The sequence below is a fragment of the Macaca mulatta genome, chromosome 8 (genome assembly GCF_049350105.2).
Source record: "Macaca mulatta isolate MMU2019108-1 chromosome 8, T2T-MMU8v2.0, whole genome shotgun sequence".
NCBI classification, from domain to species: Eukaryota; Metazoa; Chordata; class Mammalia; order Primates; family Cercopithecidae; genus Macaca; species Macaca mulatta.
Window position 1 is genome coordinate 92134904 of NC_133413.1, and position 27522 is coordinate 92162425.

General features: G+C 37.9%; 3 pseudogenes across 1 annotated transcript; 1 reads left to right on the plus strand and 2 right to left on the minus strand.

Moving 5' to 3' along the window:
- Positions 1 to 704: 704 nt before the first annotated feature.
- Positions 705 to 25716, minus strand: LOC706134 (inositol monophosphatase 1-like; annotated as a pseudogene). The gene is made up of 9 exons (XR_013396920.1): positions 25598 to 25716; positions 22016 to 22125; positions 20853 to 20986; positions 19172 to 19273; positions 17127 to 17174; positions 14422 to 14530; positions 8140 to 8248; positions 3433 to 3582; positions 705 to 2540 (listed from the first exon to the last, which is right to left on the minus strand). The product of XR_013396920.1 is annotated as an inositol monophosphatase 1-like (transcript).
- On the minus strand, positions 11565 to 12656 carry LOC106999830 (magnesium transporter NIPA2 pseudogene; annotated as a pseudogene).
- LOC701849 (small ribosomal subunit protein eS26 pseudogene) lies at positions 22398 to 23087 on the plus strand (annotated as a pseudogene).
- Positions 25717 to 27522: the final 1806 nt, after the last annotated feature.

The following is a 27522-nucleotide window of genomic DNA, read 5'->3' on the forward strand; positions in this document are numbered from 1 at the left end:
ACAAAAAACAAATGAGGTTGATTTCCATACACTGAGTGTCTCCCCGGTGACATCACCAAAGACACGAATACTAATGATTTGTTTGTAGATTCTTTTGGATTTTCTAAGTGGACAATCCCATAGACTATTGATCACTTTTATTTCAAGCAATACACCCTTCTACTTTGTTTCCTTGCCTTGCATTAAAGCTCCAGATTTCCCTAGGCAAAATGCTTTCCCTGCATCCCCCAAAATTTTTTGTTTAAAAAGCAGAGGAAGGGCATTCAACTACAAATATTTCTGCATGTATCTCTGTGTGTATACACATACAAAAAGATAATATATCTGACTATAGCATATACATGTTAAGTCAAAGAAGTCTTGTTACTCAAATAATTTCAAATAATATTTGATAATTCATTTCTCAATCATCCTTTTTCATTATCTAAAGAAACTTTAGCTACAGAATATCCAATTGCATTTAGAATAAAAATATGTAAAAGTGACCTATTTTAAAATAAACATTTTTAGCTTTTTTAAAATTCAAAAAACTGTAGGCAAAAAAATAAGAATCTATATTCAATTATAATGGCAAAGTTTGTGTTGTAACTTAACATAAAACCCTTAAAAGTAGATTAAACTGTAAACATTAATAATGTAAATATCAATTATATTTTCATTACAATTTTATTGAAATATTTAAAATGTTATTTATAATACTCTTCTTATATTAAAATAAATTGCAAAAACAACCCTAGAATAATAAAATATCAGATGTTTTAACTGCATGTGATCAATAGTATTAATAAATTAATTACAGTACTCAAATCCTAGTATCATATATATTTAGATGTACACATAATAAAGCAATGCCTACTTTGAACACTTTATAGCAGCACTTTTCATTGTATCAAATACAAGGCATTTAGAAATCTACAATAAAACTTAGTAGCCTTTTCACGTGCCAAGGGCTAAACAATAAATTAATCTTTTAAAAATATCTATGAACCAGTACAATTTTCTTTTTTTGTTTGTTCGGCCAAGGATGAATAAGATATTTATTGGTGCCTGGGCGTGGTGGCTCACACATGTAATCCCAGCACTTTGGGAGACCAAGGCAGGTGGATCACGAGGTCAGGAGTTTGAGACCAACCTGGCCAACATAGTAAAACCTCACCTCTACTAAAACTACAACAATTAGCTAGGGAGGCTGAGGCAGGAGAATCACTTGAACCCAGGAGGCGGAGGTTGTGGTGAGCTGAGATCGTGCCACCACACTCCAGCCTGGGCAACAGAGTGAGACTGTCTCAAAAAAAAAAAAAAAAAAGAAAAGAAAAGAAAAAAAGAAAAGAGATATTTATTGGTATTTACTGGCCAGGTTGGTGTGAGAGAGGGAATTGCAAGTCATACTGGTCTGAAAAATGTCATCTATTCTCTTACTTAAAGGCTGAATGGAATCCAGTAATGATGAAATTATATAAGGATTTGGGAGGAAACCAAATAGTTGAATATTAACAATAACACATAATTTGCCAACACAACCAAATCAGCACCAACATCTTTGAAATGTGACTATTGAAATTAGTAAAATGTTACACTGCATCAAAATATATTAGATATCTGATGAGAGTGCTTTTTAGGAACAGTTTCTTCTCTCTTATTCAGGGACTTTAAAGAAATTAAAATACATACCTTAACTAAGTGCTTTGGAAAATATATTTATTGCAGAAATGCCCACAACAATCAACTGTATCTGGCAGTATGGTAATGTGAAATATACAAAAGATAACTACCGTTTTTACTTCAAAATTCACATCATGAAAAAATACAGCAAAAGTACAGAATGGTGAGCTCATTATGTATCCACTCTGTATAATAACTAGGAATCAATGACTTCAAAATATTAATTCTTACAATGTTTAATTTTGGTTGCCAACTGACAGGCATAGTGCTAGGTGTTATATGAACACTGAATGAAACAAAAAAAGTTCTCTTTAAAGAAAAAAACCTTGGTCTAGGAAGTACTCAATATATCCTTACAAATTTAAATATGGCTTTTGAAACCAAACAATTTTTTTTCCAAATAGGTAACTTTCTAAGCAAGTGTCTAGGCATACATGTATATAGCAAGACAAAATTTCAGACCATTGATACTCAGAAATGCAAAATTGCTAACTATTTCAGTTGATGTTATACTTATTTCATCAATTGTACTTTTTGTGTATTTTTCCTAAAGCTCTCACATGCCATTTTTTAAACAATGAAGTAAACATTATGTCTATTCTTGCAAACCTAGCCATAGTAAAATATGAAACAAGTTCAAAATTTTTCATCTGGACAAAGACAATTGAAACCAAGCATATCATACATCTGAAACCCATATCCATCAGTGAGTCAGCAAATCTGGGGAAAAGCAACTGTGATTGACTATGAGGCTGCTGTAATTAATCTTCATCATCTCGTTGAAAAGGTACTACCTGAATTTCTTTGGCTTTCCCTTCTGATAATGGCTGTACGTTTTGCAGCAATTATTCTTCATGACGTTAAATTGAACGGTCTACCTAAAACAAATCAAGTATGGTAAATAGTTATATCTGTTACAAAAATAATTTACATCAAGCAAGTACAGCATTGTGCACTATGGTCAATCATGACATTTCAATACTTTCAGTTTTCTTTTAAAAATCTACTATACTGTCACATAACTACAATGTTTAAGCTTTGGCAATGCATAGCTGAGTTTCTAAGTATATGTTTTTTAAAATACCACTTGTTTGGTATTTACTGGCAAAGTTGACGGGGGAGAGAGGGAGTCTCAAGTCATGATAGTCTGAAAAAATGTCATCTATTCTCTGTTTCTTTGTGTGTGTGCGTGTGTGTATGCACTCTTATTACCTCTTTACTGTTTAAGAATCTATGGACAGAAAATGTGACTCCAATTAATTTTCATACCACTGTCCTTCCCATTGCCTTATTTCTTTGTTGCCCTTCTCTCAGATCACTGGTGAATTCTTTGAACCCAGGTTCACTCTTCACTTCAAAAATTTCACCATCAGCTCAAAGCAAATATTTAACTTCTCTAGTCCCAACAAAGAAGGTGATGGTGGAGGACTGAAGTCCACCATCAACTATCACAGTGGTCAGCATTCAAAGAACTCTGAACACAAGCCTCAGACTCAGTGACTGTCTAGGCTTTCTCTACAGCCTTTCAGGAGTTCCTATTACTCACATTTGAAAAGACTTAGCCATTCATCACTATCAGTCCCACATTGCCATTAGTTCTCATCCTTGCCTCTATCTCCTAATGTTTATTTTGATTTTGCACAAAATTATATAGCCTGTTTGTCTTAAAAGCCAAGTTATCATATGTATCAAACTGTTTTTTAACCCCACATACAGAGGAAAGTCCAAGAGATGTAAAGAGAAAAATGATCCATTATCTCATAATTTTACCAGTAACATCCATTAGCACACCACCAACTTCAGTAACAATAATGGCAGCTCCTGCAATATCCCAGCAGTGAATTCCCATTTCATAAAATGCTTCTGCTCCTCCACTTGCCACAATGCACATTAGTAGCTGCTGTTCCAACACTCCGGATCCTAAAAAATAGTATTCAAAAATGGTAGATTGAAAATATAACCTTTCAAATAAGGTATTCCTCCTAACTTCAGTTTGAATGTTGATTGAGATAAGTTGAACCAATCTAGAGAATACATGTAAAAAAAGATGGTATTTAATTTTAAAATAAAAATACATAAAATCCAGTTATCGTGATGTACTATATAAATCCCAAAATGAATACTCACAAAGCAATAACTTAATAAAATAAACATGAAAACAATACTTTTGCAGAAAAAAGCCCTAAAAATAATGCTATAATTCTACTATAACAGCATGCAAATATATTCATATTCATATTTTTCTAAACCCAAGGTAACTACAGCTTATTTTACACAGATACACACACACACACACACACACACACAATGCACAATAATCTCTAGGGAGCATAAAGTATCATGATATTGATCATTCCCTACTGGATGTGCATCATATCTAGACCTACAGGGATTGCAACCCACCTGGGTTCTGCATAAACCTAGGCCTCTTTTGAACGATTACTACAGGTTTTTCCTCTCACAGCACCTCTTCCTTGAAAATACAGCAAGGTAAGATGAATATGTAAGATATAAGTAAGAATAAGTAAGATACTACTTGATAGCAATTATAGTAATAACTTATTCAGTAAAGAATCATCAATAAATTTTAAAATTAATGGGTAAAATTTGGTATTTTCAGTATCAAAGTATCTCTCCACAAGATATATAATGAGTACAGTGAGAAAAAAATAGCATTTTTACAATGGTCTACCATTACCAAGTAATCAAAGTTAATATCACCCATAATAGGACAGAAAGATACCATGTGCCTCCTGAGATGATGCACTCACTGAGAAGGACAATACATTACTGCTGTAACATTCCTGCCAGAAAAGCATAATCCAAATACAATCATAAAGAAACTAGACAAATTCAAATCAGGAGCTAGACTACAAAATAATTGGCCTATACTTTTGAAAAATGTCAAGGTCATAAAAAATAAGGACCAAGCAAGTTCTAAATTAAAGGAAACTGATGCGAAATGAGAACTAAATGCAATGTATGAATCTGGATTGGACCTTGGGTTAAAATTTTTTTCAAAATTTGAATGAAGTCTTTATAGTTTATGTATCAATGTTAATTTCCTGACTTTTATAATTGTACTGTGGCTGTATGAGACAATGTTCCTTTTTATTAAAGAAATACACACTGAAATGTGTTTTTAGAAGAAAAAGTTCATTATGTCTGCATGTTAATTGCAAATGGTTTTTAGTCAAACTCCTTTTGTGACTGTTTAAAGCTCTGGAAATAAAGCAGTGGGTTCTATTTACCAAGATCTTTCCAAGTTTATTTTTTTTTAAAAGTAATGATAAATTGATTACAAATGTGGTATTTATTTTGTATCTATAAAAAATATTGCACCTAAGTACATCCTTCATCTCAAAGTGATTTTTTTAAAAAAGGATTAGAATGACATAAAGTCTTTGATTTGGAATGTTTTTCTGCCTATGTTTTTGCTGCACATCAAATTGAAGAAAGAACTAGTGGGTACAATAAATTTCCAAGATGTTTGTTTCCCAAATGAATGAAATCAAATTAGCTTTCGTGGCATTATTTCAGTTATAAAGAAAGATGTGTTTCTCCCCTTTTCATATGAGATATGTGATAGTTGATATCTCATATTATAGAAAGCAAAGACCAAGATCTTTTATAAGTAATCCCTTAGTATTCTATTCAGAGAGAATCCTAGGTTAGCAGAACAACAGTGATAGCATCTAGTGGTGCTTCCATCGCTTCTAATGAACACCATGGGATCTCAAGCAAGGAGTCTTGTAGTAAGCTAGAGTATACTTTTTGTGAGCAAATATTACCAAAGAGATTACTTATACTACCAGGTAATTAAGGCTATGGTATAGATTCTACACTGTGCCTTCTGAATCCTATCTTAGTCTGATCCTCCTATACAACTAACGGGGTATATCATAAAAAACACTGTTTGGGGTCACAAAGAGTTGAGTTTGTTCCATGCTCAGCTGCCTAAAAACCATGCCCTAATCTGGGCCAGGCATAGTGGCTTATATCTGCAATCCCAGCACTTTGGGAGGCCAAGGAGGGTTGATCACCTGAGGTCAGGAGTTTGAGACCAGCCTGGCCAACATGGTGAAACTTTGTCTCTACTAAAAATACAAAATTAGCCCAGTGTGGTGGCACATGCCTGTAATCCCAGCTACTTGGGAGGCTGAGGCCAGAGAATTGCTTGAACCCAGGAGGTGGAGGTTGCAGTGAGCCGAGATCAAGCCACTGCACTTCAGCCTGAGCAACAAGAGTGAAACTCCATCACAAAAACCAAAAAACTAATTTGGACCAAGTTTCTTCTTTGAGTTTTAGCTTTCTTGTCATCAAATAGGGATACCAATTTACCTTAGATCACTGTTACAATAACTTCAAACAATATTTGTAAAGCACCAAAAGAGTGACTGGCATATAAAAGATCCATAATAAAAGTACCTATGTTTATGATAAAATTATTCTCAAACGATGATGCCAGAAAATATATACCAGGTACATTTCATCTAATTAAATTTTGAAAAATTAAAGGAAATTGAGCCACAGTAATTGTTGTCTCAAAAATATTTGTCCCTAGTTAGGAACCTATTAGACTGTTTCTGCTTGTTTAAAGCATTCATTCAGATTATGACTCCCTTTAGTTTCATTGTTTTGTGTAAGTAACTCTGAAGTCATGTTGCTAAACTAAAGAAGCAGCTGAATGCAAAAAATCTTAAATCAATATCAGAACTTCTCCTTGGTAATATTTCCCTGGTTATACTTCTGAAAAAATCCTGAAGTAAAAATTAGTTTTTACTTTATCCAACAGCAAAATTAAAGGTTAAAGTTGTAAATCTCTTGCAGCTCTTTTATGACTAACATAACCATTTTATAGCCCGTGGTTACAGTCCTTGCTTCAGGACAGCACAGTGTAGCAGCAAGTTTATTGCCCTTCCCTCAAGGGCATCATTCTGTGTGGTTCTGTAGCTACTTGACAGAAGATCTCTCTCTTTTACTTTACTCATTACTGTGTAGAACAAAAATGTATAGTAACAAATTAGTTTGTACATGGCCAAACTATATTTTTAAGGTCCCGACTCCTAAGAGAAGTACAATATTGGAGAAAGAGAAATGATCTGGGAGCCAGGATTCTAGTCATATTTCCACTCAGCTCTTTGATCTAAGGCAACCACATCACCTCTCTGAACCTCAGTTGACTCACCTATAAAATAAGGCTGGATTATTAGATGATCTTTGATCAGGTCTAAGACTCTTATAACTCAGTGATGATATTTTCAAAAGGAAAAAAGGTAGAAACAGTAGGCAGTAAAATATGTTATTCAAAACTTACAGATTTTGTTGAATAACAGCAAAATTTATTATTTTTAATGCAAACAACTATAATAAAGGGCAGCAATTATATTTAATATAGCATAACTATATTAAAGTTAAAGACCTCAAAACTTTAGCTTTTCTTGAAAATGTAAACAGACGGATAGATGTTTGCTTTTAATTTCTTCATTTATGAAAATGATTACAGAAGGACTCTGAGGTTTAGAGAGGAATAGTGGCCTGCTAATTTTGAAACTCCCCATTACCCATCTGAAAAATAAAATGAAATAAAATCAACAAGGAGGACAAATAAAACCCATAAGACCTATTCCTTCAGCATTTCTAGGAATCGGAAAATACAAATCTCAAACTACCTGTAAGCAGAAGAAAGAGCAAACAAACAAATTAATTCTAATGGAGCATTCCTAGCCTGTGGACACACAGAGTGGAGGAGAAGAGGCAGAAAAGACTTTGTAAGGGACAGCAGGGAGGAGCCAAGGACCCACAGGGAACACAGAAAAAACCACCCTCAGAAAAGAGTGTAAGTGAGACAATAAATACAAAAACACTGAGCACAGATCAGCACTTGGTAATTCACAGTCCAGCTACTGCGGGGAAACTGTGATTCTAGAGGAGAATCAGATAAGACAGAAGAGGTAGTACCTCTTGGAGACCAAGAAGTCAAGGAAAAGTTGGAACTAAGAGTGAAAAATTAAGGATCCTGCAGAAATCAATGATAAGCAAGACAAGCCAACCCTGCCTACCACAACCACTCAACAGATATTACAAAGGAAACTGCACAGAAGGGCAGAACTGACAAAATACAGAGCTCTGAACCAAGGAGCCCCAATAACAAAATGAATCAAAATAGAAAAAAGTAGAACACATCCACACAAACCTACTGCAGAACATCAGACACTGCTAATAAAAATGGGTGTCTTTTTGTTCTGAAGTCTCTCCAAAAAACCAACATTGTGAACAGTGAGAACACATGGACACAGGGAGGGGAATATCACACACTGGGGCCTGTCGGAGACTGGGGGGTAAGGGGAGGGAGAGCATTAGAATTATGGTACCAATCCCATTCCTATAAACAAATGCTTAATTTCTAAAGGAAAATATATTATTTTAAGATGTTAAATGATCTAGAACTTTAGGTGGAAAATGAAAAGAGCTTACCCATGGATAGGAATGCAAAAAAGCTTTTCCATATTGGAAATAATAGTTCTTACAATTTCTGATGTTCTGCAATAGCCCAGCTCGGTCACCAAGAGTGATTTGGTAATATCTAAAAAGGAAATATTTTAAATAATCACTAGATTTTAATAATTGGAATTCTTAAAAAATGACACTTTTATTCAGAAGAAAATATAACATTTTTATCTCTCTTCCTAGTTTTATCAAGTTAATTCTAAGCTTTTACATATTAAAACTGATAAAGTTATTATTTCCAAGTCAGCTTTTTATAAGCATCAAAAAGAATCCAGCTCCTTAGACCATTCCCCAAAAGGTACAGAATATAACCAATTTGCCTGCAGGCATGATATGTGTAGTGAGAAATGAGCAAATATCTTAAGCACAAAAAAGTAGAAGTTAAAAACTAAATTCAATAGGGAATTTATATACAGATTTGAAAGAAAACAGAAGTTGAAATTACATGGTAGCTCTTCGACTTCCATTTACAAAGCTGGCAAATTATCCAAGGCTTTACATTTTCCTCTGAAACATCCTGACTGAAACTCAGGACACACTTGACATCCCACACTTCACCACCTCCCATCCAACAAGATGTATGTTCACCAGGTGTGTTTGTCCTGAGCATTTTTGTAATTGTTGTACTACTTTTTAAAATTAAGTTCCAGAGTACATGTGCAGGATGTGAAGGTTTTTTACATAGGTAAACGTGTGCCATGGTAGTTTGCTGCACCTATCAACCCATCACCTAGATATTAAGCCCAGCATGCATTAGCTACTTTTCTTGGTGCTCTCCCACCCCCAACTCAGCCCCCATCCCTGGACAGGCCCCAGTGTGTATCTCCCTCCCTGTGTCCATGCATTCTCATTGTTCAGCTCCCACGTGTAAGTGAAAACATGAAATGTTTGGTTTTCTGTTCCTGCATTAGTTTGCTGAGGATAATGGCTTCCAACTCCAACCATGTCCCTGCAAAGGGCATGATCTTATTCCTTTTTATTGTTGCATAGTATTCCATAGTGTATATGTACCACATTTTCTTTATCCAGTCTATCACTGATGGCCATTTGGGTTGATTCCATGTCTTTGCTATTGTGAATAGTGTTGCAGTGAACATACGTGTGCATGTATCTTTGTAACGGAATAATTTATATTCCTTTGTGTCTATATCCAGCAATGGGATTGCTGGGTCAAATGGTATTTCTGGTTCTAGATCTTTGAGGAATCGCCACACTGTCTTCCACAATGGTTGAACTAATTTACATTCCCACAAACAATGTAAAAGTGTTCCTATTTCTCCACAACCTTGCCAGCATCTGTTAATGTGACTTTTTAATAATTGCCATTCTGACTGGTGTAAGATGGTATCTCGTTGTGGTTTTGATTTGCATTCTTTAATGATTAGTGATGTTGAGATTGCTTTCACATGTTTTTTGGCATCATGAATGTCTTCTTTTGAGAAGTGTCTATTCATGTCCTTTGCCCACTTTTTCACGGGGTTGTGTTTTTTCTTGTAAATTTAAGTTCCTTGTAGATGCTGAATATTAGACCTTTGTCAATGGATAGATTGCAAAATGTTTCTCCCACTCTGTAGGTTGCCTGTTCTCTCTGATGATAGTTTCTTTTGCTGTGCAGCAGCTCTTTAGTTTAATTAGATTCCATTTGTCAATTTTTGCTTTTGTTGCAATTGCTTTTGGTGATTTTGTCATGCCCGTGCCTATGTCCTGAGTAGTATTGCCTAGATTTTCTTCTAGGTTTTTTATAGTTTTGGGTTCAACCCATCTGGAGTTAATTTTTGTATCAGGTGTAAGGTGTCCAGTTTCAATTTTCTGCATATGGCTAGCCAGTTCTCCCAGCACCTTTTATTAAATAGGGAATTCTTTCCCCATTGCTTGTTTTTGACAGATTTGTTGAAGATCAATGGTTGTAGATGTGCAGTCTTATTTATGAGTTCTCTATTCTGTTCTATTGGTCTATGTGTCTGTTTTTGTACCAGTACCATACTGTTTCAGTTACTGTAGCGTTGTAGTATAGTTTGAAGTCTGATAGCATGATGCCTCTAGCTTTGTTCTTTTTGCTTAGGATTTTCTTGGCTATATGAGTTCTTTTTTTATTTCATGTGAATTTTAAAATACTTTCTTCTAAATATGTGAAGAATGTTACTGGTAGTTTAATGGGAATAGCACTGAATCTATAAATTACTTTGGGCAGAATGGCCATTTTAATGATATTGATTCTTCCTCTCCAGGAGCATGGGATGTTCTTCCATTTGTTTGCATCCTCTCTGATTTCCTTAAGCAGTGGTTTGTAGTTCTCCTTGCTTCACTTCCCTTGACAGCTATATTCCTAGGCATTTTATTCTTTTTGTTGTACTACTTTTAATAGTTAAATAATTTAATACTTTGTAAAGTGAAGAATAATTATGAAAAGGAAAAGAGTTGTTTCTGTGAAAGCTACCACATTTCTTTGGTTCATATATATTTCTATTATCCTATGATTTACCTTACCTATTTTATATAGATTAATTATCCTCTGATTTACTTTACCTATTTTATATATTTATATAATTATAATTTTATATAAAATATATGTATTACATTTTATTACAATTTTTATATAAAATATATGTATTTTGTTATAATAGATAAGGTAAATCACAGGATAATTTTGGGATAATTTTGTTCTTTATTAAAATAAAAAAGTCTATATGGTTAGGAATTAGTGAAGTGAGGATGACAAATAAATGTACATTTCAGACTTTCATCACCAATGAAAAAAATAAAACTTTTTATAGACTTAAAACTGTCATTTTAAGGAGTTTTAGATTTTGGAGAAGGATTCAAAATGTAAAATATATCTACAATAATACAATGTGAATAGAAATTAGTCATGCACTGAGTTCATTTTAGTGAGCTACCATCATTTAAATATCAGAGAAGTAGGTCCGGGAGTGGCGGCTTATGCCTGTGAACCCAACACTTTGGGAGGTCAGGGTGGGCAGATCACAAGGTCAGGAGATCGAGACCATCCTGGCTGACATAGTGAAACCCCATCTCTACTAAATATACAAAAAATTAGCCGGGCATGGTGGCATGAGCCTATAGTCCCAGCTACTCAGGCGGCTGAGCAGGAGAATCGCTTGAACTCTGGAGGCGGAGATTGCAGTGAGCCCAGATCATTCCACTGCACTCCAGCCTGGGCTACAGAGCAAGACTCTGTCTCCAAAATAAATAAATAAATAAATAAATAAATAAATAAATAAATCAGAAAAATAATTTCTTCAAATTAGTGAAACCTTTAAGAAGATGTCTTTAAAGATCATTATTTGAGAACAGTGCTTTTTCAGACATATTCTGATATTCAAATTCACTTTATAACAGAATTATAGATTAACTTTTTAATTACATCTTTGTTAAAAAGCCATCAGAATTCCATTTCTTCAGGAGATATTATCATTGGTGTGTTGTTTGATTCCACAGGTTAAACTTTTGCTTTCTTCATTATTATTAAGAACTTCTTACATATTAGAGAGATTGCCATTCATTGCTTTTTTTTTTTTGTCTTTTTGAAGAGACACAGGCAGACTTGCTAGACTAAAACTGACACCTTTAAAAGCATGCAACAAGAATATCTCCATGATTATTGTAAAGTCACTCAAAAGTACCAATGACATCATCAATGGGCATATCTTGCCACTCCTTAAAAACAACAGCTGAACAAGTTTAAAAACTGATGTTGTAAAGAATATGTAATATATTGGAGTCATGATGGAAGTGTTAAACATATCCAGGGCCCAATTTAGGTAATTAATCTATGTGTTCACACAGACAATGAGGCTTAGCAGCAGAATACAGGCCAGGGGATGTGGCAGTGCAGGCTTTCCAGCAAACAGCTCTCTGATAGCACTGCCTAGGCTCTTAACCCAGGAGACTGAAAATGTGCCAATTACAGAGCAGATTGTTACATACACAAGATCGTTGTCCATGGTAGGGACCCACCAGGAAGATTCTTATCATGGCCATAATGACCACAAGAGTTGCAAAGACCACAAAACCTGGATCACCTACCTTGTGAGGTATTTTATTTAGTTTCAATATCCTCTTCTTTTGGAGGATGAGTGATCGTAACTGTAGATCCTCAAACACTTAGCAAACATCCAAATTTCCCATAAGGATTAAATCTTTCATTTAGAAAGAATGAAGAAAGAATGGCACTTACTAGGACGCTGAGAGCTCCTAGTGGAGTCACCAGTGTGGCCAGTGCAAACCCATATGCCGCTAAGTCGGCCACCTCGCCAGCTTCCGTTGACAGCAGTCTGGCCTACCACAACCATTCTTTAGGATATGCGTGGCCACCTTGACCTGCTCTCATAGAACCTTTTCTGGCAAGTCGTAGAAAGCCTTTTTTTCCCACCCCAAGTGAAACTTCCTCCAGTGAAAATGCTGGAGCTCATAGCTAATCCCAGACCAATACAAAAGTCATATTTTCCACACCCTTGGCTCATTTAACAAAATGTTCCTGTGAATCAGATTGATCACAGAACAGAGAAACTGCCAGTACTGGAGGCAGAACGATGCAATTTTCAAATAGTTTGAAAATAGGACATCAGTGTGAATGTCATTAAAGGAATGGGTTGCTTCGCCATCTCCGACCTGGTCTCGCTCTGCTCTCACTCTGCCTAACTGAAGGTCAATAACAGCGAGGAGAGTGCATAAGTTTAATTTGGTCTCTTATGGAAAAAAAAAAATGCTGGAGGAGGTGAGATATGATTTACTCTCTTTTTCTCATAAATACTACCCTTTAGTCCCATTTCAAGTTTTAAACCCTAGCAGAGTAGCTCCAGCCTGAAAGGAAGGAGTGGCGACCTCACCCCAGTCTTCAGGCCAGCCTCCCAGCTTCCCTTCTGATCTGGCCCTGGGTACCATGGCTCACACCCGCACACCCGCACAGAGACCACCCCGTCCTGCGCAGGCCATCCCAGTAGGAGATGCGAGAATTCCTGGTGGCATCCTTGTGCAGCTTCCTCCATGCAGGAGTGCCAAGGAGAATCTGCCCCAGGACCTCCGGCCCCACCTCCTTCAGTTCTAAGATGCATATTTTTTCACGTTAACATCTCAAAAACTAGGTTGCCTCATCCAATCTTTGGGGCCTTAGAATTCAATAAAAAGAAAATGACCTAAAAATCTGCTCTCAAATTAAGTGATTGAGGAGAAAAATTAAAGTCTAGGAAGATTCTGAACTCAAATTCCTTTGCAAGTATCTTTAAGTTCTTGCTGCACTTAAAAGAATCTCAAAGTGCAATTTGTGAAAAATGTTGGATGGAGTTTACGGAAGAAAGGTAACTCAAAACTTCAATCGGTTGTCAGAAAGAAGGAAAAAAACCACTTTTTATCTGTGGAATGTCAGCCCCTTTAAATTATCAGGCCAAGAGAGGCATTTAAAGTACACCAGCAGTCAGTCTCACTCCCCACTGAGCTAAATAATTGCCTCTTGAAGCCACTTGCTATGCAGGCTGTAGACTAACTGATGCCAAGTAACCATAAAATGCCATATGTGCTATAGTGCAACAATGTATAGTCAATCAGTAATTAATGTGATACTGGTAAACCAAAGAGAATTCCTGAAAAACATTAGAAATTACCTCTTCTGATTCATCCTTTTTTCTTTAAAAACTTGAGCCTCTCTTTAGTTCTCCGGAGCACTCTCCAAGACAATCTGGAAGTGCGTCCTGGGCTGCAGACCTCAACTTTGGCCTGAATAAACTCTCTATATTAATTTTGCCTGAGTTTTCTCCTTTTAGGTCGACAGCTGTCACAGAGGAAGAAGACTTCAAATGCCAATCATCCAGTTCATATAAAATGTATGTGTATCATTTTAAGTGATTCCAGCTTTAATTGACTTTTTTTCCCCAAAATTACTTTCTAGTAATCTGTCACATTTGCATCAGATCAGAGGAATTCCATAAGGAATTTTAGCTACAATGGCTAACACATAAACCATGAACTCAAACGAGGGTAGGAAGCCAGTCTTAATCATCTTCCTAGCTCCATCACCAAATCTAGTGCTGAGCCTGAAGTGTTTGCTCAATTACATTTGCTTTCCCTATTTCCACTCCACATTCAAAACTGAAGTTGAAATCACAGAACAAAGAGAAAATAAACACAGTTTATGAAACACTTAACAACTGGGGAATTCCATAGATAAACATTAAAAGAATAAAATATGAGTACACAGTATCAATTGCACTAAAACTTGGAGAATAAACCCACCTTCTTGTTGTAAAACCTGTAGTTTTTGACCATTACAAAACATACCTTTTCCTTTCCTGGTAGTGTACATCTTGTCTTCCACACAACTCCACACAACTCCAAATTCTATCTGCAGAAGAAAAACAAGTTTCCTTTACCAAACCTGAGTATTTTTCACCATTAAATCAATTAATTGTTCTAAGACACTAATAAGAAAATATCACATATTACTAATAACAGATTGAAATGGCTATACTGTAGGATGCTTTCCAGCCTAATCAGAGAAAAAGGTAATAAGATCTGGAATCCTTCTTATTCTCATCTTATCTATGTGCAGACTTAATAGCACTCACCTTACCTTTCTCCCTCCTGCTCCAGAAGACAGAGCTTTTCTATTTTCTACCCTCTCCTATATTCTCTGAAAAACTGCTCCATCAACTGATATCTCTTCTCTTGGATTTTTCTTTTCATACCTTCTCACCAAGTTTTTCCCTCCCTTACAAAAGCTTCAAAATGTTATTCCCTCCTTTTCCGTTTACTGCCAATGAGTAGTCTACACTTTGCATCTCCTATGCTCCTCTTAATACATTACAATTTGGCTTCTGCCCTGATCACTTATTCTTCTGAAAGTCCCGCAGAGAATATCAATGAACTTTCCTGGCCAAATGTATTGTCTGAAGAATTGGAGACTGCTGGCCACCATCAACCCTTATTTAATACTTAATTCAGTACCTCCATGTTTCCAGAATTACTCTTTCAGTTCTACCTTACTCACCAATCCATCTCAGAGTCACTATCTTAGAACCTCCTTCTCTGCCTCAGCCTTAAAAGTTAGGTACCTCAGGCTTTTCTTCCTTCTTCTATTGCTTCCATTTCCCTTGTAGCTCTCCATATTCATACAGATTGGCCTTTCCAGTCCACAAATTCAACTTCTTAATAATTTTGCTCCCGTCAACCCCATAATCATAGATAAAAACATATACAGCCGGGCACAGTGGCTCACATCTGTAATCCCAGCACTTTGGGAGGCCGAGGCGGGTGGATCACGAGGTCAGGAGATCGAGACCATCCTGGCTAACATGGTGAAACCCCGTCTCTACTAAAAATACAAAAAATTAGCCAGGTGTGGTGGCAGCACCTGTAGTCCCAGCTACTCGGGAGGCTGAGGCAGGAGAATGGCGTGAACCCAGGAGGCGGAGCTTGCAGTGAGCCAAGACCGTGCCACTGCACTCCAGCCTGGGTGACAGTGAGACTCCGTCTCAAAATAATAATAATAATAATAATAATAATAATAATAATAATAATAATAAAAATAAAAATATATACACTTTGGAACCTAGTCTTACAGAATCTCTATCAAAGAGGTCAAAATCATTCATTACCTGGTCACCTCCCATTGCTTCCCCATAAATCTCCTCCTTCAAATTGAATCTTAAAAACACTTCCCAATTTTGGCATTTCCTTGGCTATTCTCACTGCCTCTACTTAGTTCAGAGTCACCCAAACCCCAGTATAATCTCTACATTGCTAGAATTATTTGTCACTTTCCACTCCAAAACCTCTTCTGTTTCCCAACTACCTAGAAACAAAAAACTAAATTTTGTCGCATAGACTGGCCACTGTGCCTTACAGTAAGGCCAAACTAACCTCTGCCTGGCCACTTCCAGCACTTCCCTCTCCATGAACATCTCACCGTTCCCCACACATATCATGGTCTTCGACTTCTCCAAGCTGTTTTTTGTATTAAAATGCTTTCCTTTTTTCTTTTCTTTTCTTCCCCCCATCTGGCAAAGCCCTAATTTTCTAAGGATCAACTCACATGACCAACTTCTAAGACCTCTTCTGTTATAAAGATTTTCCCAACCCACTTTTGGCAGAATCAGTGACATCCTGTGTTCCCACAGTATTTTTTTTCACAGTTCCACCACATATCATCTTTACCTGTTCACACATCCAGCTTTGTGCTGGGCTGTGAGTTCAGTGGCAGGGCCAGCGCACAGCCCGGGGCTGATTATAAACTGAATGCTCACTTATCTCCTTTTGGACGTTCTCAGGATTAATACAACCCTAGGGCTAAGCTTCCATTTGTACTAATTTGTGTTTTATTTTCAGAAATTTCTTTAAAGTTTTTGTGTACAGGTTGATCAAACATATCAAAAATTCCCTAACAACAGGGATGTAAGATAGTAGCAAACATATTCACTACTTAACCAAACAGCCAAACAGCAAGAAAATGCAATAGCTATGGATTTTTCCCTACTGGACTTTTGACACAAGTATTCAATAATGTGTCGATCCCACAATACACTTGCTATTTTCACACCATGCATTGGCCCTTGCTAATTCTCGGTCTTTAAAGGGCTCTTTTCACTGATACCTATTAAAGCATCCCAAGCTTAAATCCCAATTTTTCCATGTAGCATTTTAGATCACACACAAACTCCTATCCCATTTCACTCTCTCACACATATAATGGTGGCTAAATACTGAACTTTCGTTTACTTGTGTGTATTTTCTGCTTACAACCCCTGATTCTCAGAAAACATTACATTTTCTTCAATGGAAATGTATCATGAACATTTTAACAGTCCTGTAGCTTATATTCAAAATAATGCAGTTATATGACTTGAAAAAGAGACATCTGAATTTATTATGAAGATACATTTACTCTTTCCCAGAAAATGAAAGCAAGGCATTTAATCAACTGTACATTTAAAACAACATACCTTCTTATTTACAACAAAGCCAATTGAAACAGCTACAAAAGGAAATCTTAAAAAAAGACAAAACACAAATTTACCAAGATAAAACTTATTGTTAATATAGTTACTAAAATTAATCTTTTCATAATATAAGTACTCACAATTTTTTTCTATAAACAGTCTTATCCCTCCTCCCCACAATATCTAAGATGCAGAACAGTGTGTATTGTGTACAGCTCGTTGAGTAAATAGGAGGGAAGGGGACATATATAAATACATGTATTCACACAACAGGCATGAAACATCTCTGAAAGGATTCATAAGAAACGGATAGCAATGGTCACCTGAGAGATGGGTCCTGAGAAACTGGGGAGAGAAGTGGCAAGGGTACCTTCTACTGTATGCCATTTCCTGTCTTTTGAATATCAAATGCCATAATCTAATGACTATGTGAAAATACCTTTTCAAAAAATAAAAGTAAATTTTAAGAAAATTAAAGTGAATTTTTAAAAAGAAAATAGTCTATTTTCATCATTTTTCCTGCAGCCTGGTAGACACAGGTACTGCCTTGTATAGAACTGCTGTTACTTGTCTCTATACCAACACCAAACCTGTAACTTCACATGTGAAAAGTAGACTATTCACCATTATTTTTACGGTTGCATGACAGTTTAAACAAATACTTTGAAATTTCTGACCCACAAGAGAGTCAAGATCAAGGCAAAATAGGGTCAGCATAACTACTACAAATAAAAACCTCTAAATATATGAGTTTTTATTTTAACAAAAATAGGATCAAACTATACACACTGTATCATACAATCTTCTACTCTTACATTACACCATAAGCATCTTTCCACATTTAAAAGATACAACACCATCATGTATATAAAGTCTATAAAACTTTATAGATTTTAACAATTCTGTACATAGTACAGACATGTACAACTACATGGCAACTTCAGAAGTAACACTGATGGGCCAGGGGTGGTGGCCCAAGCCTATAATCCCAGCACTTTGGGAGGCCAAGGTGGGAGGATTGCTTTTGAGGCCAGGAGTTTGAGACCAGCCTGGGCAACATAGTGAGACCGCATCTCTACAAAAATAAATAAATAAATAAATAAACTAACTTGGTGTGGTGGCTTGCACCCGTAGTCCCAGCTGCTTAGGAGGCTGAGATGGGAGCATAATTTGAGTCCAGGAATTCGAGGCTGCAGTGAGCCATGATCTTGCCACTGCACTCCAGCCTGGGTGACAGAGTGTGACCCTGTCTTAAAAAAATAAAAAGGGATCGCGCCACTGCACTCCAGCCTGGGCAACAGCGTGAGACTCCGTCTCAAAAAAAAAAAAAAAAAAAAAAAAAATTAAAAGGAAAGAAAAAAGTAACATCTATGTGGAATCCCACCATAGTTGGCTACTCATTTTAACTCACATGCGCAATTCCATCGGGCTTTCTTCTGGTGATATAATATACTTAAATTCTGTGCCAGGCATTATACTAAGTTCTAAGATAAATGGACCACTCATACAGTCCCATCATTAAACAATTCTATTAGGTGACATTAATATGGTCTTTTTAAAAACTGAGGCTCAAAAAGATTAACTTGCCCAAAGTCACAAAGTCAATTAAAAAACACCAGAATTCAAGCCTAAGCCTGTTGAACATAACACCCCTCCAATTTTTAACCCTGTTTTCTCTTCTGGACTGAACTCATTCTATATTGACAGCACTCCAATAGTGATCTCATTAGTTTCTTTGTCGATCTCAAAAAGCAAGGTTGTTTGCTTCAATTTTTATATGGCTCCAAGAGTGAGAAAAGAATGGTGACCAGGGCATGCTACTCCACATAAAAAGATCACACCATTAATATTTCTTCACCTCCATATCCAATGAGAAGTCTGCATAATACAATTTGCTCTATTCACTTTAGGTACCCTTTCTTAGAATAAAGATGCATAAACAAAGTATGCGATTCTCTAAAATGTATATGTTCCTGCACAGAGTACTCTAAAGGGCTATCCAGGTAATATACAAAGAGCAATTATATTAAACTTTTTTAAACATATCTGTGTACAAAGTTAGTCGTTCCATCAATAGGGTCAATGATCCATGTGGGGTTGTCAGTTAAGACACTTTTTCCCCGGCTGCCACAGATTCCTCACCAATGAAACTAAAAGCAAGAAGGATACACTCCTATTAACAATGTCCAAACCATGATATTTCCTTAGCTGCACAGTCTTGTATAAAATATAAAAGTCTGCACCCTACTTTTCTATTGTTGCTTCTTTGTCCCTATAAAGACTGATAACAGTGGGGGGGAAGCTTTATTTTATTTTACTGAGAGCAAAGTCATGAGAAAAATTACAGAATTCAAAATTTTTAAATGTGGCTGGGCATGGTGGCTCACGCCTGAGCCCATGCACTTTAGAAGGCGAAGGCAGGTGGATCGCCTGAGGTCAGGAGTTCAAGACCAGCCTGACCAATATGGTAAAACCCCTCTCTACTGAAAATACAAAAATTAGCTGGGCGTGGTAGCATGCACCTGTAGTCCCAGCTACTCAGGAGGCTGAGTCAGGAAAATTGGTTGAATCCGTGAGGTGGAGGTTGCAGTGAACCGAGATTGCACCATTACACTCCAGCTTGGGTGACAGAGCAAGACTCTGTCTCAAAAAAAAAAAAAAAGAAAAATTATAAAATGTAATACCAGAATAAGTAATGGCACATGCATGTTCCTGCGCGCGCACACACACACCAGACGAGCATATTTTGGAGATGAGAAATCATTAAGGAAATGCCATGATTTAAAAAATGGGTCCAGACACTCTCTAATACTCCCATCAAGAGGCAGAGCCTACACTTGGTAACTTGTTTCTAACTAAATCTTATGGAAATCCCATAAATGATACTAGAGTTCACTGGTTTTCTTCTTTCCTATTTTCTTTTCTAGTTATTTTCTTTCATTTAAAACTGAACTGTCTTAATAACTACTATCATCATCTCCATTTATCTCTTTTTCTCTTAGCTATAAATCTTTTTATTCAGAAGAAATATACTTAGCCACGGCTTAAAACATTTTTTCTTCTCAATGGCTAAAAACACCAGGAATGGCCGATGACATGACTAGGAAGAAGTCCAGAATCACAGTGCTAACAGTTTAGCATGATAATGTTTCTGTTAAATTTCTGTGCCTGTAAAAGAGCCCAAATTTCAGGATTTTCTCTCAGACTCTCTAGAGCTACTGCCACTTTACCATATAAAGAAGTTTACGATACAGAGAATGAAATTGAACTTTTAAATCATGCCAACAGCAGACGTTTGTCATGTTAGCTTCCCAGCACCCAACCATTCATTCCTTTTACTATGAAGGAATCCAAATATTCCTCTTTCCTACTCCCTGTCAGCTTGAGCATATGCAAAGCACCTAAGCTCAGAAACCGCATATCCCTGCCCAGAATTTGTAATCTTAAACTAATGAGGTAAAGATAAAAGGTTAGTTAGAAAGTATTCAAACCATCAGAGTCAGGAGTGAGGGTACCAGTGGCTGCCTCAGCCATAGCTCCTGTGTCCCCTTAGATACTCCTCCTCCCTCCCATGGTTCTGGCCCAAGGAGCCCACACCCACAACATAAATCCCTTTTCAGCTTAAGCTAACTGAAGTCAATTTCTGTGTCTAAAATCAAAATGCTTGCCTAGTATAAGTGACTCCAACTTAGATTTCATTTTGTCATTTGAAATGGAAATAAGAAATACCTGTGAGATGGATACTTTTCCTTTATGGAAGAGATAAGCATTTTTTCAACTTTTTGGTCAGTAGCAGTTACCAAATCAACTGGAGAACTTTTCAGGATAATATTCACTTCATTTTTAAGAGTATCACGAACCACGTAAAAAGGGTTTTTGGCAGGCAAATAAAAAAGCGTAAGTAATTTTAAATCAAACAAAAAGATAAAACACAAAAATGATTTAAAACATTCAATCTGACTTTAAATAACATTCCTTAAAGATATTCTTGGCTGGGCGCGGTGGCTCACGCCTGTAATCCCAGCACTTTGGGAGGCCAAGGCAGGCAGATCACCTGAGGTCCGGAGTTTAAGGCCAGCCTGACCAGCATGGAGAAACCCCATCTCTACTAAAAATACAAAATTAGCCAGGTGTTGTGGCATGTGCCTGTAATCCCAGCTACTCGGGAGGCTGAGGCAGGAGAATCGCTTGAACCTGGGAGACGGAGGTTGCAGTGAGCCGAGGTCATGCCACTGCACTCCAGCCTAGGCAACAAGAGTGAAACTCCATCTCAAAAAAAAAAAAAAAAAAAAAGATATTCTTAAGAATTTCTCATAAAAATGTTTATAATATAAGGCTTCAATAATTATGACCTTTTAGGTATGGAATTATATAATCTAACATCCTATTTTAGCTGCACAACTGTCATCACAAGACGTTTAATGATATAAAATTGAAGTACGCCGGGCGCGGTGGCTCAAGCCTGTAATCCCAGCACTTTGGGAGGCCGAGAAGGGTGGATCACGAGGTCAGGAGATCGAGACCATCCTGGTTAATACGGTGAAACCCCGTCTCTACTAAAAATACAAAAAACTAGCCGGGTGAGTTGGCGGGCGCCTGTAATCCCGGCTACTCGGGAGGCTGAGGCAGGAGAATGGCGTGAACCCGGGAGGCGGAGCTTGCAGTGAGCTGAGATCCGGCCACTGCACTCCAGCCTGGGCGACAGAGCGAGACTCCGTCTCAAAAAAAAATAAAATAAATAAAATAAAATAAAATAAAATTGAAGTACTCACTGTAAAGTGTTTAGTAAAAGGAAAACAAATGCAGACTGAACAAAGTACATGTTTTATTTAATAAGGCAACCACACGCTTCACACCCGTCACATTATGGCTGACAAAGTTTTAATTCATACCTCTTCAGCTTGTCTTGCTGGGGTTACTGCCTAATCTATGCCTTCCTGCCAAGGATCAGCCATCTTCCGAAAATATTTAACACATGTCAGCACAAAGTAGTTAGAATTCTCTAAAAGTCTTAATTATAGAATAGTTTTCTTCACACAAAAAAAATCTTAATTAGCAACAGACTTTCATTTCGTATTTACCCCCTGCCCTATTCCAGAGTTCAATTTTTTTTCCAAGATTTACTCCTAGACCAATTAAAGAACACTTTCTACCTGGATTACTTCACTACTAATGCAGAAATGTTTTAAAAAATTTCTATTAAATTGTCTCCAAATGTGTTCATACCATAACACGTTAAAAAACAAAACACAATCTCCGGTGCGTTCCTCCAAGATGACAAAGAAAAGAGGGAACAACGGTTGTACCAAAAAAGGGCTGCAGCCACGTGCGGCCTATTCCCGGCACAAACTGTGCCCGATGCATGCCCAAGGACAAGGCCATTAAGAAATTTATCATTCAGGACATAGTGGAGGCCACAGCAGTCAGAGACATTTCTGAAGTGAGCGTCTTCAAAGCCTATGTGCTTCCCGAACCATATGTGAAGCTACGTTACTGTGTGAGTTGTGCAATTCACAGCAAAGTAGTCAGGAATTGATCTCGTGAAGCCCTCAAGGATCGAACACCCCCACCCCGATTTAGACCTGCGGGTGCTGCCCCACGGCCCCCACCAAAGCCCATGTAAGGAGCTGAGTCCTTAAAGACTGAAGACGGACTATTCTCTGGAGAAAAATCAAATAAAAATTGTACTTAATATTGCATGTTGAGTGTATCTGTGCTAGATAGGGTGGGTGTTAGACCAAGTGAGAAGTGACACACAGTATTTTCATGAGAAAGAAAGCTTATTCATGTGAATTAAACCTTAACTGTTTGTGGTCATGTCCCTGGCCTCGCAATTTGCATAACTGGGTGAAATAAAGGGAGTTTAGGCAAAAAAAAAAAAAAAAAAAAAAAATCAACAAAACACTAGTTTAGGAAATAGAGAAAAAGGACACAAGAAACATTTTAATAGATAAGTAAATGTCTGAGTGAAGGATAAAGTGAAGATAAAAGAAAGAACACTAGGAATACTGAAATAAAAGAAGCTTTCAAAGGAAGGAGCAAAAGGCACATGTACTAACTAAATGCCAGGCAGGCAGGTGCTCTACATAGGAGACGTATTTTTTAATAAGGTTATAAAGATCAAGAATTTAAGGGTTAGAGATGAGAACTTCTGTACGCAAGATAATAGAGAGAAAGAACACAGTAAGAATTTGAACTGATTTTAAATTCCATTGTTCTTTCTATTATGACATTCTGAGGAAAGAAAATTCCGGGACCAAAAGAATAATAAAAAAGAAAAAAATGAAATGTATTTCTCTGAGATTAGAGAGGAGAAAAAACAACAACACATATTTGTGTTCTGAAGTGTCCAACTCTCCACTGACTTCCGAAGACTAGAATAACTTGTCGATGGCTTGACCATACTCTGAAGACTGTATCTAGCACAGTGAAGCTTTTTAAGCTGTCAGATTCCAAAAATGTGGCCTCAATATAAAGCAACCCTAGTTTTGTCTCCTTTGCAATTGAGAATAGCTAACACAGAGCTGCATCTTGAAGATACTCAGAAATCCCTATCTTGGGACTCACATTATTTATAGGAAAAGAGACAGGAGAGGAAAGGAGGGGAAAGGACCGATACAGTGAGTTTCTGCCTGTTGCTTTTTCTTCCTGATAAAGGAATTAAAAAAATATTAAAAAGGAGGCCACTCTCTGAGTTATATGAGTAACTCCTTAGAGATCTTCAAGAATTGTTGGTGACAGATCGAGAATCCATCTCAAAAAAAAAAAAAAATTGTTACCAAACTTTTTTTTCATTCTGACACCCATTCTGCTCCACTAGTCTTGACAGAACTAGACGTTTTCAAGCTGCACCCACTTTCCTGCCAGAAATGACTCACGCCACTCACACCTCCACCTTCTAACAGCACTAATGTCACTCCGACCAATCCTTCAGGGCCCATTTCAAAAGCTACCCGCTCTTCTAGGGATTCTCCACCCAGAAGTCACTATGTCCTTCACCCTTCAATAGATGTTTGCTGAATACCTATTATATGCTGTACACTGCACCATGGGGAGGAAAACCAGGTCCCATTCACACTTACTCTCTAGGAGGGGACTCAGATACTAATCAAAAATGCACAGACCACATGCAAAATCACAACGGTAATAATAAAGGCTAAGGAGGACAAGTGCAATGAGAAGCATCTAACGGGAGCTTTCACCTGGACTTAGGCATCAGATCAGGTTTCCCTGAAGACAAGATTAAACTAAGGTGAGAAGAACAAGTGAACACGCATGAACTCACTCAACTGCAGGATGCCTAGTACATGAAGACTAACTGAAGGACCTAAGTGTGACAGCTCAGAGGTCAAGAGAATCAGGAGGGATAAAGCTGGGGAGGTAGTAGGGTTCATCCCTTATAGGACCTCAGGGATAAGAATTTGATGGGAGACACTTGAGGAATCACTTCACTGTGGCTATTGAACAGACAGGCAGAAAGTGGGTATGGGTAGACAGTTAAACTATTTACATTCAGCATGCAGTAGTGTGGAGGATAATTGGCTGGTAATTGGCTGAAACCTCAGGAGGGAAGTTTTGTTGGTGGAGAAGCTAAGGGAGTCAAGAGATATCTGTTTGGGAACATAAAACTGGGGAGACTCAGTAACAGACTGGTTATGGAGTATGAGGGTGAGGCAGAGTTCAAGGATGCCCAAATTTTCCAGTCTGGCAAGTGAATGCATCACAGTCACATCTACTGAACAGGGAGTAACAAAAAAAGAGTCAAGTTTGGGATGTGGGAAAGAGGTTGGAAAATTAAGAGTTCAAGTAGCAGAGATATGAGGCCTTCATGAAATCAAAAGATGTCAATTATGCAGCTGAATAGACGGATCCTGAGCTCAGAAGAGAGGTTTGACCTACAGATATAAACATGTAAGTTACTTGAGTAGACAGCAACTGAGGGCCTGAGTCTGGACTTCATTGGATAAGCATGATTGATAGATAATTGTGTAGGAATATCATCCCACAAAATCAGCATGATCTAACAGTAATAGACTGGAGAAACCCACTGAGACCTGTCTGTTCAGATTCTTCTCGGTTCCCCTTTGCAGCATTCCTTCCTCCTGGGTATGGAGCAGGGCCCTGTCCGAAATGGGAGTCTTATGACTTACAATCAGACAAGATAGGCCAGAGAATTTATTTATAGCCAGCTACAAGACAGAAAGGTAGGGGAAGATCCCTACCTTGGGGAGAAAAAGCAGCAGATGAAAGGAGGGCAGAAGAAGGTCAAAGAAAGAAATTCATTTTTCTGGGGGCTGCAGTGCCCCACATTATAACAAAAGACTGTAACAAGGGCTTATGGGAGTTATGAGCCAGTAATGGTTGGTGAAAACATATATGTATATGTGTATACATATATGTAATACATTTATTCTGATATACACATATATATCATATCACAAGTACATTTCTTGATGTAAAGGGGCCGTATTTACTCACTTTCATATTCCCAAATCCATAGACACCTGAACTGTTTCTTGCTGTTTCTGTCCTGGTCACACCCTTCCCAGCATGGGAGCCAGGACATCTTCCTCTCGCCACCTGTCCCCAGCAGTGCGACTGGCGCTGCCCCATCTCTGACGGTGACTACCTGTAAGTGATCTCTCTGCCATCTGTGGGCCACCTGTCCTTAGCAGCGCGACTGGCGCTGCCAGTCATCCGGGCGCTGCCCCACCACTTACGGTGACTACCTGAGCCTGGGATGCACCAAGTTTCTCTCAACTTTTCAGAGTAGGGAAAATGAAAACAGGCAATGATTCCACAGAAGCTGCCATACGGGTTAAGTGCGGTGTCTGCGAACCGCTACCCCAACGTCAGGACTGTTTCTGGTCACCCCAGGGCAGTTCCAGATAACGTGGCAGGCAGGGGTCACCCAAATGCAGCCTCCGCCCCAGGGGCTGACTGCGCACCGCAGACCGCGCTCGTCCCGGGCCCTGCAGGGGGAAGCACCAGCCGAACCCGGAGAGGGTGGCGAGTGGGGCGGGGAAAACAGGGGTCTCACTTCGAGTCGAAGGGCGTCCTGCTAGCTGGGTGCCTCAGTGCTTTGGGAGGCAGAGGGGCTGCCCGGGACCAAAAGGTCCCCGCTTCGTAAGCCCATCAATGAGGGGGCATGGTTGCTTTGCTGGGCCCCGCCCCGAGCTGCGCCCTGCGAGGCTCTGCCAGGCCTGGCCCAGGTCTTCACCAGCTCAGGAGACTCAGATCCGGCCTTTTCTTTCTCAGTTCTGGTTCTTCTAACTTCTTTTCTTCTGCTTGTCCTTTCTTCTCTAAATCTTTTTAAAATTCAATTCCTCTTTCTTTTTCTCTTTTCTTCTTTACTCTTCCATTCACACACCTTTTCCCATTTCTCTTTCTTTACCCTTTCTCTCATTTTTCCATAATAACATTTTGACAAAACACAAATTGGAGATATAACTTCGGTTGAGCAGCTTTTATTTGCCAAAGCAATACGTGGTAAACTTATAGTACTTAAAAAAAAAAAAAAAAAATCAGTTGCCAGAACTAACTGCCCTTTTCCTCAATGATGTATTTAGATACCACCTATCGAGGACTTACTATGCTTTCAGCAATTGTGTTTTTATATGCATTATTTTTGTTAAATATTGCCTGAGGTATGTATAATTACCTTCATCACACAGATGAAGAAACTGAGGCTCAGAGAAGGTAAATGATTTTTCCTCCACAGGTCACCGGTCACACAGCAAAAGCAGAGCAGTGAAACACACTGACTCCAAAGTGTTGGGGCTCAGAAAACGACACCCCAAAATGAAGGCCTCAGAAGCAGCCTCACAGAAAAAAAGTGATTTGACCACTCTTGCTTTCCTGTCTCTGGCCCCACATTCTCCCTCAAGGCTTGCCTTAGAAACTGGAATTCTTCTTCCCCAAGGCAGGTCCTAGAAACTCAAAAATATTATTCTAATCCCCACAACTTTTTGTGTAAAAACAGACCATAAAGAAATTATCCAACCCACTTCTTCTGATTGTAGGTCTCAAGACCCTCATTCCAGAGAGGGTCTTGCCCAATGCACAGAAGGAAGGAATGCACCAGGGAGAGGCCAAACAAAATCTGGACAGACAGGCTTTGCTGGGTTTCCCCACTCAGTCTATTAGCATTACATTATATAGTTTTGGTCCAATCCTGTTTCTGCGCAGCTGGGTATATTTTGCTTGAACCTAAACATAAAAATGGACTGTTCCCCTGTATCTTGGGTCTTCATTCTGAAGGCTCCCATGTCACTTAAAACTATGATCAAATAAATTTGTATCCTTCTCTCCAATTAATCTTTCTTTTGTCAGTTGATTTTCAGCAAACATTCAGAGAACAAAGGGGAAATTTTCCCTTTGGTCCTACAAAAGTCTGCAT